We start from the raw sequence: 12,975 nt of genomic DNA on the forward strand, positions 1-12,975 counted from the left end.
TCTAAACGACAGTGATGTGTATTTTGTCTCAAAAGTGAGCTGCAGAACTGAAATTGCGGGTAATTTACGTCAACAGAGGAATCCGTCCGGAGATAAAGAGTTTAGTAATTCGCTCAAAGCTGTTATGCTTTGTAAGCTCATTTATCGAGCCTGTTTCGCCCTAGCTCTAATTGCTCTGGCTGGCGATATCGAGTCCAACCCCGGCTACCAGACGCTAGACGACATGAGGAACACTCGTGGACTAAAATTGCTCACTTAAACATACGAAGTCTCGTACACAAGACCGACTCTTTGCGCCTTGAGGGAATCGACAGTAAAACAGAGGACATTTTAACTCTATCCGAGACATGGTTGGATGGGAATATTTGCGACACAGAAATTAATCTTCCTGGATTCGTGTGCGTTCGTCAGGATTGTACTGGCATTAAAGAGGGATATGGTGGTGTAGCTATCTATGTGAGAGAGGGTTTGGCTTTTCGCCTGCGGAATGATATTAATACTGGCGGTCAGGAGTGTCTATGGATTGAGTTGATTAGAAACAAATGCAAGCCAACACTCGTCTGCTGCGCTTATAGAGCACCGGATTCTGACTTTCAGTTCTTTCTTTCTTCGCTACATGAGAGTATGTCATCTGTGGATCTGGAAAAATCGGATGTGGTAATTCTAGGCGATTTAAACGCGGACATGATGGCGAGTTCTAAATTGCCCAAAAGAGATAAACAAGAACTTCTTAACTTTTCGCGGGCCTACAACTCCACTCAGTTAATAAAAGAACCGACGCGCATAACTGACACCTCGCGGACAATGATCGCCTTGGTTTTTGCTAATAATGAACACCGCATTGTCAAATCTGGTGTTGTTCCGGTACCGCTTAGCGACCATTTTCTGGTATTTTGCATAATTAAAGCTGGTAGTACAACAAAGACTAAACCGAGAATACTCGAGTATCGCTCCCATAAGAATTTTAATCCGACTTTATTTAATGATGATCTTAGGAATATTCCCTGGCATATTGTTGAAAACGAGGACAACGTCGACGATGCCTTGTTTACGTGGAATAAAATGTTTTCGGAGGCTGCTGATCAACACGCACCCGTAAAAAGAAGGCGTGTCAAGGGAACACCTCTTCCACGGATGAACAGTCAAATAAGTGATACTATGAAAGAACGTGACTGGGCGCATAGAAAAGCGCGAAAATCGAAGTCGGCGCGTCATTGGTCTATGTATGCAAAGCTTAGGAACAAAGTTAATGGCTTAGTACGAACTGCCAAGTCTAAATATTACTGTGACATGATCGAGGAAGCCAAGGGTGACTCAGAAAAGGTGTGGAAAGCAGTGAACGAAGCATTCAATCGGAACTCATCTTCAGAGAGTATTCAGTGTATTATCTCTGATGGTGTTCAGCATATAACATCCCAATCCATTGCTTCTTCAATGAATAGCTTCTTTGCTTCCATTGGCCGAATTCTAGCAAGTAGAATACAGACTTCCGTCTTGAATTTAAATTCCATTTCAAAACACCCGCTTTTCCAGTTCGAGTTGACTGAATTGGATCAATCTTTTGTGCTTGAGCAGCTTTTGTCATTGAAAGCAAACAAAGCGATTGGTCTTGACAAAATTAGCGCAAGACTTCTTAAAATCTCAGCTCACACAATTGCACCATCTGTTGTTAAACTTTTGAATCTCTCAATTCGCACTAGTCAATTTCCCAAATTGTGGAAATGCGCGAAAATCACGGCATTGTTTAAATCAGGTGACAGGACTAACGCTTCCAACTCATCTCAATCCTCCCCACGCTAAGCAAGATTTTGGATAGAGCGGTACACTTGCAGTTGTATCAGTACTTGATTACCAATAATTTATTGTCCAACAAGCAGTTTGGTTTCCGGAAGGGTTTCTCAACTACAACAGCTTTGACCTCATTTGCTGATGAAGTGCTCTTAAACATGGAACAAGGAAAGCTTTGCGGGGCCGTGTTCATCGATCTAACCAAGGCATTTGACACGGTAGACCATCAAATAATGTTATGCAAGCTATCCGAGATCGGCCTTTCTGAAACAGCTCTTCATTGGTTCCTTTCTTACTTAACTGGTCGACAACAGTGCACCTCATGTGGAAATGAGTTATCTGAGGAACTTCCAGTCACGCATGGGATGCCACAGGGTAGCATGTTAGGGCCTCTGTTGTTTGTAATTTACATAAATAACTTGCCAAATGTGCTTAACTCCTGCTACGCGTCACTTTATGCACACGACACTGTGATTTATTGCTATGGTACATCCTCAAAGGAGTTGAGTGATAAGTTAAATAACGATCTACTGGGTGTGGCGAAATGGCTTCATGATCACAAACTGACTTTAAATTTGGACAAAACTAAATGCATGCTTATCGGTAGTAATAGGAAACGCGAAAGCAAAGTAGATTTGACTGTCTCAATTTTAGATCATAGTATAAGTAATGTTCGCAGCTTTAAATACCTCGGTATACATATATCTTCGGATTTCACATGGACTGATCATATTGAGAAACCTAACTGGGAAAATCAATCAGAGGCTTGGGCTTCTCAAGCGTATAAAGCATTTATTGCCTTTCAGGGCGCGTCTACTTTTCTATAAAAGTCTTGTTATGCCCCTTTTTGAATATGCTGATCTTGTATGGGGCGATAAACATAATATTACCCTTATGTCTAGCTTGCAAGTTTTGCAAAATGAGGCCGCTAAAGTTATTTTAAATAGACCATTGTACTCATCCTCCAATGAGGCATTAGCCGTTCTCAAGTGGCTGCCTCTAGAGAAAAGGCGATTTCAAAGAAGGTGTGTACACGTATACAAATGCATCAATGGCTTAATTAATCACGATATAGACTTAATTAGACAAGACGTACTTCATAGGCATAATACACGTAACAAAGGCAATTTTAGATTACCACGTGTCAAAAGAAATTGGGGGAAGCAAAGAACACATTATCATGCCGTTTCCGATTTTAACTCCCTCAATCAGACGATCAAAGACTCAAGGAATGTAAATAGTTTTAAACGTAATGTTTTTAAGTTTTTAATATAGCTACTTACGTTTAATTTTTACTTATACTTATTTTTAATTTTTGTGCATTTTTTGTATCTTTTTAATCCCTTTGCAATTTTATAGCTTTGTTGTTTTTACTATATATATCTAGTTTTATGAAAAAGTTTCCTCAATAAAGATGATTATGGAAGCTTGCACCTCTTTAGGACTCACACTGACAATTGCATCCTCCTTCAGTCCCTTTTTCTACTCAACATGATTGTAAACAAAAAATAGACAAAGACAAAAAATTTTTAAAAAATAATCCGCTGGTACCTGAACTAGTAATAATTAAAAAGGAAACAAAACAATTAATACAACATCAAAAGTTCTTCAATTCGATTGATGATTACTGTTAAGTTTCTCGCCAATGAAAAAGCAAAACTGAGATAACCAAGAGCAAAGTTGAATATTAATGTATTGAGGCTGTATTGTACTGGGAAACCTGTCACTTCTTATGAGGCTATAGGGCTGTAAAGTTCGATGTTCATTTAACTCTTCAGAATACTTCAATCAAAATGAAAACGATATTTATCTTTAGTACTAACAAGATGACGCCAGCGTGTGAGTCCTAACCTTGCTCTTCCTTCTTTTTCCATTCCTTGTATTTTACTTCGAGTGGTTCCTTCACCTGTCTGTAGACTTCAAACGGCTTCACATGGCTAGATGATGCAATGGTACGAATTTCTACGTCATCAAACTCATTGGCTTTCACTTTGAAATAAGTATCCAATGCCTTCTGTCCAGTGCAGTCTGTGACGTGTTTCGAGCGCCAGGTTTTGGAGTAATAAACCTTTTTCTTACAGAATCGCCAGTCTCTCGCTACCTCTATTTCTGCAACAAACAATTTAGAGCGGTTTCCTTGAATCGTAACAGGAACGTAGTGAACAGCGATACAGTTTTGTTCTCCGCCTTTCTGGAGCGGTCCTGCATCGCTTAACATGTGGTCATCCAGCCCGGCTTGTAACGCTTTGTTGATATCATCTTTCATGTCGGCAATATGAATTCCCACAATTTCGCCATGTTTGTACCCTGATTCTTTCTTTACATCGTCTGCAACACCAAGGTGTAGAGTGCCTTTCTGGCCGCCATTCAAGACAGCACATGTAAATTTTATCGCCTTATCCGTTATTATCCAAGGAAGACCATTAATATGGGAATTGGCAAGTGACTTGAATTCTCGAACTTTATTTTCTTCATAACGGAAGACGGATCCCTTTTCGTAGAAGTACCCCTTTTCTGTCTCTCCGAAAGGCCTTGGTTTACCTACCAAAACCAGGAAAATCAAAATAAATTAGTTCCTTCAAAAGTTTGTGTTTACAAGGGGCTTCCTTATAAAATATCTTTCCCCTTGCAAGTCACAGAGTCATAACTCCGGACGACTCCCAGACTTCCTTTCACGAATCCACGTAATTATGTTGCTTGTTAGGTAATAACTACGGATCAACAACATCGCTTACAAATGTTACTTACAGAAAACAATTTCCCTAGAGTCGTTTTCCTGCCCTCCTCCTCCGCTTGCGTGGTGTTCCCATGCTTTATGAGCGTGGTTCACAAGGTTACATGGGCACTGCTTAATCTTTTGCTGCTTCGCAGTTGAGGAAGCTGACTTTTTAAGCAGCAAGTCGTGGCCGGAAGTTGTTTGTATGCCTCGTTGTTGCGGTTTGGAGGCTCCTTTCTGCAATGTTGCCTTCGAATCTTGCACCTCTTTGGGACTCTCACTAACATTCGCATCTTCCTTCACTCCCTTCTCCGTCTTTGTGACGTCAACAAATGAAAGGTTTCTTCCACATTCTTCTGTAGTATGCCCGGAATATATGTTCTCTTCCTCGAGGTCACCCTTCGAAGATTTACGCTGGAGATCTTGAGGTGCAGATGTTGGCTGGCCTACGTGATTGTAAGATGTTAAGGGCTGATTTAGTATTACGACTTATGAGTTTTTCAAGTCGCTCGCATATGAAAAAAATTTGCCCTTTCAAAAAAGCTCGATTACCTTGGTCTCTCCTTTGTCATTGCCCTAGAGCTCACCATGAAACTTGAGTGTAACTGACTACAAATCATGGTCTACTTATCGAACAATGGTTAAAATTAGAGCAAATGATATTCTGCTTATGCGCAGCTGTGTCCTTGCTATTTCCTCTAAACAGCCAGAGTGGATAATAACGGAAAAAATATATATAAAATCGGCTATTGCAAAATATCTTGATTATCTTTTGGAAACAAATGGCCATATTTTACTTAGTATCGTCCGATAATTGATAAGAATTCAAACACCATAACATGTGCAAATATTTGGAATCTTCTTGTTTGACAGGATGGCGCTGACCAGCAACAACACAAAATTTTCAAACATTTAATGATTTTGTAACGGCAATTAAAAAAATCTTTTCCACAATGCAGATGACCTCTTTCAGGATACTTTAGTGTCCTGAACACACATTAAAACTTCAAAATGACAAAATGATTACCATTAAAGAGAGGTACGCTTTATAAAGATGTTCAACTCTGTCATTATTACTAAGGCGATAGGCTACTGTGGTAAATATTTTACTTTAATTTATTCCAGCAATCCGTATATGGAAATGATCACGTGATTTATCATTTTGCGTCATTTATGTAACCCGATTCACGGGAAAAATAATTGTGTAAGTCGTGCAAACATCAATGTGGACGAATAAACATGTGTTGTGTTCACTATAGCTACAAAGAATTCCTACAAGTCTGTCAATCGAAAAATTTACTTTTTTAGCCTATATCTAAATATAATTTTCATGACATTAATTAGATATGGCTCAATGACGACCACATTTTCATGTCCTTGAGGTAACCACAGCAACGGGTATGTATAATCAAAAGCCCAAATACCTTTTGAAAGACGTTTTTCTTCTTTTATAACGCCACCACTGGTGAAAGCTTGATCCTTTTCTTTCTTCTCGAGAGCTTTTACATCCTTCTTTCCCCCTCCGCTTTGTTCACCCGATCCTTGGCCAGAAGATGTCCATTCTTCCTCTCGAGGGGTACTACCTTCCCCTCTCTCGTTTTGACATGCTTCTTTGTAATTGAGGCCTTCTTCACTCAGCTTTTCTTTACTGCTGGTTCCTGTAGGATCAAAATTGAGGTATCCGGTTTTTACCGTCGACAACGGAAGAAACAAGCCCAAGGACTAATAAATAAATGAATAGGTAGGGAAAATGAGAGAGCAGAGTGGAACTGTTTATCAGTAAAACATTCTGGAATTGCGCAAAAGAGTTCATCAAACCTCCTATCGTAATATCCTCCGCCTTTTGCTCTCCTTTCAGAATTACTGCTGTGCTTTCGACTTGTTTGTCTTCCTTTGACTTCCTTGGCCTCCTTGGCTGTAAAACTCCAGGACTACTGGCTGATAGTTCTTTACTGTCCACGAGTGACGTAAACTCAAGAGAGGCTTGTTTACGGTTGGTACCCGTGTTATCAAAGCAAGCGTAAGCCTCTTCATTCGTACAGTTGGCTCCCTTGCTTTCTTCCAGAGCATTTTCTCGTTCATCCACCTTGTGGCTGTCAACCATCGCTTCAGATTGAGGCTTTTCTCCGTTGTCAAATTGAATTGGTATGCGAAAGCTTTCCGTTCTGCCGGTCTTTCTTTCTTGGACAGCCGCGCCTACTGTTGTGGGCGAAATTAGAATTTTTGTTAACTCTTAGTAATAAAAGAAGATTATCTTTTGTCACGCGGGTAGGACTAAGAAAGAGGCTAAGTGCCCCGCGGTGAATCAAGCACCACAACGTCAGAGTTACAACTCAGAGGCTTTAACACCGTGCTGCAAAGAACTCGATGGTGAGCTAGGCTGCTATTTGGTTCACATCTGACCCTTACAGCGTCCTAATACGTTGCTGGCAGAGCATCAAATCGTGAAGTCAGCCGATCTAGGACTCGATTCCTTGTCTGGGACGCATATTTTATTTCTTAGTGCTTTACTTGTAACAAAACAAACAGTCTTTCCTACTTCAACGACAAAGCTCAAAATTTACCATTTTTCTTCTTCCATTCTTCACTCTCACGCCGCTTTTGACATTCCTGATGCTAGTGGTATGCAGGACATTCGTCAAATATCAACTTGGGTAATGGATTAGCATGCGCCAAACGTGATAATAGGTGGAAAGATAGTGGGGAAAATAGTGAAGGAGGGAAGAAGACAAACAGAGAACAAAATATGATAAAGAAATGTCCAACCCTTGGTTTATGCGCACGCTCAGACGTGTCTGGTGAAATTAGGCTCACGTTAAATTGAACCAACCAGTTATGTTGTAAACTGTATTGCAATTCACTTAATTGAACTCCTAAAATGGGGGATACGATTACAACATCCTTTTAGAAAACTGTATATATCAAGGTATTGACAGGGTCAGCTGTGTCTCAATTAATCAAAATTTGTGTGGGATTGATTCTCGTGGGTGTTTTATTTGACATCTCAAGTTCTCTCACTTACCGCCAGCAAGAATGCAAGTTAGCCAATTTTGTACTGTCCAATGTGGCCATTATGGATGAAAAAAGGTTCCATCTTACCTTTAGTCTCATGATATTTTTGAAACCACAGGCGACTGAATTCCAACATTTGACCAAACGGTAAATGTAGCTCCTTAGAGAGTAAGATTATAGCTTGATTAGTTTCAACTGTAGCATTTTGTGATTTCTAGTCAAACCATTTTATCGAATTCCGCGTACAATTTCGAGGTAAAAAGGACCAAAACTATCGACAGAACCGCAAACTTAACTCCAACATTTAAACCAATTCATTTCCACCTGCTTTTTCCCTCACAAAACTAGATCACTTGTCGTGACCAAAATCAGATTTAATGCATCATGCACTCAAACGTCTTAGAAAAACCACTATCTTTCAGACTATTTGGTGCGTTATACATCAATTGAACGAAATTTGTGTGCATCATTTCAGTTGAATAAGGCTTCATTATCAAAACCGTATTTGTTTTGTAGCTGATGAGTAGTGCTCCCTAAATGATCTCGATAGAACCTAGTTTAAAGACCGCTGATGATTCTGTAACAAAATCTGGACGGGCACGGATTTTCGCTTGACTCTCATCAAACATCTCATTCATGACAAAATAAAAGTTAGATTATAGCTAACTGAACATAGAAATATGAGCAGGTTACAAAAATTAAAGGAGTTCCTGTCCTAGGTACAAAGGTATTACAAGCAAACTGCACATACTCTATTAATACATAAAAAATTGTAGTCAGAGCTAAACATGTCCCAGTTGAAAGTCTTTTGGTCGAGGGTCAAAATTGTAATCAAACTTAAAACTAAAATCTTTCCTGGAATTAGTTGTTATCTGTTTGTACACGAGTCGTTGGTGCCTGTTTTCGATCCATGTGCATCGTGGCTGTGTCTGTAACAGTGGCTTGTGTACTGCGTAATCTACAACTTTTTTCCAATCTCACGTAACCTCGGTCACACTGGGCGCTAAATCTTTTTTTAATTGCCAATTTTTTTATCGGATTTGAGGTGTAATTTTTGGTATGTGATACCGGATAAACTCGAATACCTGCAGAAGAAACGTGGACGCTAAAGATGCTGTTCCGCAATTTTATTTACCTCTTTACAAAGGCAAACCGAACTATTTCCCTCCCACGTACTTTTCGAAGAGGCCATTTAAAGCTGTCACATGCTCCAAAGCCAAAAGGATGTTACATCATACAATACTTTTCTAAACGGTTTGCACAATGTTTTTAGACTCTCGACCCTACCTACAACATTCGACCATCAATCATCAACCAATACATGGTTCATACAGGTTGATGTCTTTTTATTCAAGGACTTTTCCAGGACTTTTCAAAGACTTTAAAACAATATTCAAGGAGTCCGTTTCCACAGGCATAATATCACATTTTCAACAGTTCCTCCAAAAAAGCAATTCCTGTAAGTGCAAATAATGTCACACAACCAAAGGATAGGAATCCAGGGAATCTGAAGACAGCTCTGCTTATGTTGTTCGAACGTTTTACGTTATTGCGAATGCGCATCACTACCGATAATGTCTTCCAGCAATGTCTTGAAGAGATGGAGGACCCGCAAAGTTTGGAATTTCAAACAAGAATGGACATAGACTCAGAAAACTGGATGAATGCATATCAATTATGCACCATTTAACAATGAGAAAGGGCCTTTAAGGCGTGTAACACTATTCAAGGAGACTACTGAAAGCGAAAGTGAAGGAATTCTGTACAAAAATGAATTAAGTTCCTTGCTGCAAAAGCTGAAGGAATGATTCTATACTATGGAATCATTCCTTCAGCTTTTCCAGCAAGGAACTTAATTTTTTTTCTAAGGAAACCAGATCATAAAGTTCGTCCTTTGCAGATCGCCTCAAGGCATTCACCTGAGAGACAAAGGTTAACTTAGCAGTAGTCTCTGCTTTGGTGCAAAGTACATCGGCTGTGTCATTGAGTGACTTAATCTCAGCATCAATTCTCTTCTTCTTCTTTTTGACTTCATCAATCTCTTCCAGCACACACTTTCTTTTTGACCGTTCCGGTTCAGTTTTTTCTTCTGCCTTTCTTGATCAAGGTATTTCTCGTACGGTTGTCTGAACATCTTGACTGACAGCAGCACGGGCTTGCTCTATTCAACCTCCAATACTCCTCCCACACTGTTCACATGGTCACAAACAATCCTTTGAGCTACTGGAGTATGTTCCTTCAAATTCTCAACTTCTAACTTTTTGTTGACACTAAAACCTCTCTCAACTGCTGCCTGTTCATGTGACAAAATTAGAATAACTTTTACAACACTGAAAAGACTCTTGTAGCTCTCGTTTGCCATACATTCACAGAAGAGAGTACCTACTCTGTCTTCCGCTGATTGGAAGTTAGCAAATCTTTCTGACCCAAAAACTGGAATGCTGTCCAAGAACATAGCAAACTGTTGCAGGAGAGTGTCATATTCTTCCTCTGTAACTCTTTCAGCATTAACTAGAAATCTCAGGACTTTCTTGAATTTTGCTGAACAAGCTTCCTTGTTTAAGGCTGTCTTGACTGGATTTAGACATGACAAATGCCGAACAAGGAAATAAGACGCAAGACACTTTTCTAGCATCTTCTCCAAGAGTTGAATGAGACAAGTTTTGTTTTCCATCCTAAACTCCATAACCTGCCTCTCACTTAGTTTGCAATTAACAGTGCCTTTCAACTTTACACTAGCAAATCCAACATCAACTCTCTTGTTATTCACGTGAATCTTCTGGTCAGCAACTTTGATCTTCACTAGTTGTTCATTACTAGCATCTTGAAGTATATCACTTCTAATAAATCTCTTCATCAGGGACCTGATGATCTTACAAAAATCATTACCGAGAAATGGTAGCATAGGTTTGCTTGATTGATACTTTGCAAGAAATGACTGCAGTTGATTTGCAATGCACTTAAAGAAGTGTAACTTGGCTACTTGGCTGCTTTTATCCAAGTTTACTACTCCTAAATTTAGAGTTCGCCGGCCGGTGGTGTTGTGGGGCGTCCATGGTCTAACCTTGCTTGCAGTACCGGAGAAATATATCACGCTAGATATCACTATAGATATGGACGTAGAGTCACAACCGGGTCCAGAGATAGACAGGAGTTTCGGAGGAGTTAATAAGAACTACCCGATGTTAATGCGAACTAAGCCAGCGTCTTTGAAATGCTCTGAACTCTTGTCTCTCCGAAACAAAGCTTTCAAGCCATCTCCGGCCGTTCTATCTCAGTTCAAGTCACTCGGCATTCTGAAATACCGTGGGCAACATAGTGCTCGAATCTCACGATCCATCTCAACCAAGAAAATCCCGGTGATGCAAGGCCGCCGTTTCATCAAGGCTGAAGGTCGGAAAGTGGATCGGAGTAACTTAATTAACATTCCGCGTGTCAACACAACCGACAAAACATCCACCTCTAAATCAAAGGGTTTCGCTGTCCCAAAATGTTTGTTTACGAACATTTGTGGTTTGTCGAAAACAAAAAGTCGTGTACGAGCACCTGTGGCGCTTGAGGCTGACCTGAGATCTCAGGATATTGATGTGTGTATTGTCAGTGAAACTCATCTTTCCACTAATATGCCGGACGCCGTGGTGAATATCCCAAATTACAATGTGTTCAGGCGGGACAGAGGTTGGGCAGACTTGGACAAAAGAAAAAAAGGGGGTGTTGCGGTCTATGTGAGAGACAGTCTTAAAGTCTTGGATGTCTATCGGTCCAATTTATATGAATTTATTGCTTTAACAGTGCAGTTGCCGTCCGATCACATTATGCTAATTTGCGGCCTGTATAATCCTCCCAAGCATAGCTACCGGGATCTCGACTTAATTAATTATATAATATCTTTTGTGGACCTTGTGTTGAACAAACACCCAGAAGCGGCTATTGTCTGTGGTGGCGATGTAAATCGTTTGGACATGCAAGAATTTAAGGCTTTGTCTGGCTGGGATTTCGTGGTTGATTTTCCCACGCGGGGTAACGCGTGCTTGGATAACTGTATGACCAACCGAGCGGATCTGTTCGGTCAAGCATATTCCATACATATGCTTATTAAGACAGACCATGAAGGCTTTGTTTTACCGGCGGGATTAAAGCTTAAACCTATGCGCCGCAAAGTTCTTGTGCGGGACTGTAGGGAACATCGGAAACAGTCATTTTATATGGCACTCACTGCGCTGGACTGGAGTGACGTCCTCAATGAGGTGGACATAAACAAGGCGGTCGAGGTGCTTGAGGTAAAGATTCGTGCAGTGATGAATAAGTTTATGCCGCAAAAATCTGTACGCATGTCATCGCGTGACCCAGTTTGGATGTCCCCATTAGTCAAGTGTATGCTGAGGACTAAGTCCCATATATCTTTAAACAATAAGGAACGCCTGTCTTTATTTAATAAGCGCATTTCTGAGCTGATAACCGAGAACAGAAGAAAACTGGCTGCCATTGGTAGCGTGGTGGAAGGGCGTGGACGCCCTATCGCAGCGTCGCAGGTCATCGTTGATAAATTTGGACAAGAACTCTCTAGTTCGTCTGAACGACTACTTCGCCAACCTGTGCTATGATGACACTTACGTTAGACCTAGTGATATGGATATCCCGGACAGTGTAAAGCCCCCGATAATATCTGAGCGGTGTGTCTGGAATACCTTAGTTCATGTAAAGAAAACCGCAACGGGACCAGACGACCTCCCGTACTGGATCTGGAAAGACTGTGCTGAGCTACTCACACCAATCGTCACTCACGTTTGGAATCTGTCGCTGTCTACTCATACATGGCCAGACTCCTGGAAAAGGGCAAATGTTAATCCTCTCCCCAAAGTGAACATGCCTATAGAGGACTCAGACTACCGTGGTATTAATGTTACTCCCGTTATTGCCCGGTTGTTTGAGAAGGTCGTGTATCGTACACAAGCACAGTCAGTCATTGAGAGCAACCTGAGCCACACCCAATTTGCATATAGACAGGCGGGTAGTTGCACAAATGCCTTGCTCGCTATCCAGCACCAGACATACAAGTATTTAGATAGTAGTGACTATAGCGCAGTGCGAATTTTTACCATGGACTTCAGTAAGGCTTTCGATTTTGTGAACCATGCTATTTTGTCTGCCAAACTGAAACAGCTACCTCTAAATCCGTACATTATCAATTGGTATCATAGTTTCCTCTACGCAAGACAACAACGTGTTGTTAGTTATAATTTTTTAGGACAGTGGAAACTTGTCAATAGAGGAACCACACAAGGTAGTGTAAGCGGACCGTATCTTTTTAATATATTTTTGAACGATTTGGAGATTTTTTTTAATGGTTGCCCTGTGCTTTTTAAATATGCCGATGATTCCACTATTCTTTCGCCTATCACTAGGAATAGTGACCCGTCTGCCGACTTAGTAGGACAGTTCTTAACATGGTGTAAAGA

General features: G+C 40.6%; 1 protein-coding gene, 1 non-coding gene and 1 pseudogene across 2 annotated transcripts in view; 1 reads left to right on the plus strand and 2 right to left on the minus strand.

Annotated features, from left to right (window-relative positions):
• LOC113670182 (uncharacterized) overlaps positions 1-12,975 on the minus strand; it is a 44,362-nt gene that overhangs the window by 19,949 nt on the left and 11,438 nt on the right. The window contains exons 10-14 of the transcript XR_016184729.1: positions 7,604-7,676; positions 6,323-6,703; positions 5,929-6,162; positions 4,537-4,950; positions 3,640-4,329 (exon numbers count right to left, since the gene is read on the minus strand). This is a non-coding gene — a transcript (uncharacterized LOC113670182). The remainder of the gene's footprint in view (positions 1-3,639; positions 4,330-4,536; positions 4,951-5,928; positions 6,163-6,322; positions 6,704-7,603; positions 7,677-12,975) is intronic.
• LOC113682717 (uncharacterized) overlaps positions 1-12,975 on the plus strand; it is a 145,868-nt gene that overhangs the window by 12,085 nt on the left and 120,808 nt on the right. The gene's annotated exons all lie outside the window — the stretch shown is intronic.
• The window catches only part of LOC149048490 (uncharacterized), a 5,345-nt pseudogene continuing 1,140 nt past the window's right edge, over positions 8,771-12,975 (minus strand).

This window comes from Pocillopora damicornis, chromosome 3 (genome assembly GCF_964200805.1).
Source record: "Pocillopora damicornis chromosome 3, jaPocDami1.2, whole genome shotgun sequence".
NCBI classification, from domain to species: Eukaryota; Metazoa; Cnidaria; class Anthozoa; order Scleractinia; family Pocilloporidae; genus Pocillopora; species Pocillopora damicornis.